The sequence below is a fragment of the Lipotes vexillifer genome, unplaced genomic scaffold (assembly GCF_000442215.2).
Source record: "Lipotes vexillifer unplaced genomic scaffold, Lipotes_vexillifer_v1.1 scaffold36, whole genome shotgun sequence".
NCBI lineage: Eukaryota > Metazoa > Chordata > Mammalia > Artiodactyla > Lipotidae > Lipotes > Lipotes vexillifer.
Genome location: NW_006792448.1, coordinates 1553542 through 1555759, shown reverse-complemented (window position 1 = coordinate 1555759; position 2218 = coordinate 1553542). Strand labels below are relative to the sequence as shown.

The 2218-nt window shown below is 47.8% G+C and overlaps 1 protein-coding gene across 1 annotated transcript in view; it reads right to left on the bottom strand.

Moving 5' to 3' along the window:
* MYO5B (myosin VB) overlaps positions 1–2218 on the bottom strand; it is a 231381-nt gene that overhangs the window by 68499 nt on the left and 160664 nt on the right.

The following is a 2218-nucleotide window of genomic DNA, read 5'->3' as shown; positions in this document are numbered from 1 at the left end:
CCGGTGCATCAGGGGACACATCCTGCCTCTCGGCCACACAAGGGCCATGGGTGATCTCAGACAGCGCCCCATGGGGTCAATATGCCCGGCACAAAGCCCTTCTCAGAGCAGCAAAACACGTTTCCGGGGCATCCCGTTCTCTCTTGATGCCTTTTGAGAATTTCAGTGTGTAGTTAAGTTATAGAATGATGGCTGGAAGACGGAAAGAAAAAGGAAGCATTGGAGGCTCCCCTGGGAGGGCTGACCAGAGGCAGAACCACTCACAGGGGGTTTCTGCCCCCAAACGTGGAGCTCCACTCCATTGCTGCTGGAATGGGGGAGCCTTACCTGGAATACAGCTTGACTTTTCTTCTTATAAAACTAAAACTAATATAGCTCATTGCAAACTTTTTAAAGCAGGAAAGCATACGTTAGCAAATAAAGAGAGGCCATATACTAACCCCTGAAGATACACTGTTCACACATGTTGGTATAGTTTAGAAGGAGCCATTTTTCTCCCCCAAGGAGACTTTATGATTCCAAACCACCCCTGCTGTTTATTAGAGTAATGTAGGCCCACTGTAAAGAAAATGTCCATCAATGCACATAAAATAAAGAGCACTTAAAATTTCACTACCTTTTAAGTAAGTGCCGTTCTGGTACACTCTGGAAGGAAATCTTTAAAAGAGCCTTGAGTTTATCCCTTGGCCTCTGAGGAGATCTCTACTTAAACAAATGCAGTCTTTTCAATGACCAAAGATGTAATTTTCCAGGCAGGCTCTGACCCTTTCTCCTGAAAGCTACCTCAGTTCACACGGACGCACATATTCTCCTCGCTTCTTATCTCAGTTTTCAGGGGACGCTCACAGCCTTTGCGTGGAACTCATGTTCTGTCGCAGCACAATCCTACTCTAAGGAGACTGAATTTGCAGTCTAAGTCCCTCTGAAGGTGAATTCGGCCCATCTGTCCCCACTCCTTCCGAGTCCTCAGAGGCATCAGGAGATGCTACACACACACTCTGCCTTCAGGTCCACATGCTGTCCACGTTGCCCATTTGGAAATCATGTAGGTGCTGCCTTGAGATCATGTGTTACCATTTACCATCACCTGTGGCCTTGCTGAGTGACTGTCCAGTTACTCAATCTCCCTCATTCTAAAGTATTAATGCAGAACAAACGGATTGCATCCCTTCTCCTGGAGCACATTCGCTTTTAAAAGGGATCCTTTAGAAATTTTATCCAAAGAAATGAGTACTGGGGAATAACAGGGGCCACTGCGAGCTGCTCCCCTTGCCCTCCACAGTCGCAGGCCAGTGTGGTCCTTGGGTTCCCGCTCCCTCCCAGGCCACCCACCTCCACTCCCTGGGACGAGAAGGAAAAGACTGAGCTCAGGGCCTCTCCATGCCTTTGAAAACACTCGCCTGGTTTGGTGGAAGACTTCTAACACAGCCATGGGTCTCAGAGAAGGTGCAAATAACAAAATGGGGTTTTTTTTCCATCTTTTTTTTTCTCTACATAAAATGGCTTGTGCCTTACCTTTTTTTAAATAACAGCTTGAGATATAACACACATACTGTAAAGATGTACCTTTTTAAAAGTATACAATTCAATAGTTTTTTAGTACCTTCACAAAGTCGTGCCTTCATCCCCAATGATGAATTCCAGAACATTTCCATCAATCCCAAATGCCGACACCTAATGTCAGTCACTCCCTGTTCTCCCCTCCCCCCAGACCGTGACATCCACTAATATACTTTGTTTCCATGCCCTTTACCTTTTCAGTGGGTCCTGTTTGTCACAAATGCAAGGTCACAGGGGAATGACAGCATCTGTTCTGCTCGGAGCTGACCAGGTGTGTGCGTGGCCCTGCTCCACAGGCTCACGATGTGTGGGCTCCCCCCTTCAGGAGGGGGGCGCAGAGGGTGCTGGGATCCGGCCCAGGTAGCGTTTCTGCTGCTCTGTGCCCTTTGGGACTGTGAACCAAACCTACCTAATTACTGGAAATCTCTACCAGGAGGCTTTAAAAATGGAAACACTTATTATTTGCCCAGCTAAACGTTGCTTCAATGATTTCAATCAGGCACAGTAAATGTCAAGAAAACTCCGAAGCCCTGACCGACCTAATACTGGCGGCCCAGGAACAGAGAGCTGGATGGATAAGCTGCACATTAGACATGTTTTTTTTTTTTTTTTTCGGGACGGGCCCCGCCGCCCCCCGGCCTGGGGGAGCCTCCCCGCC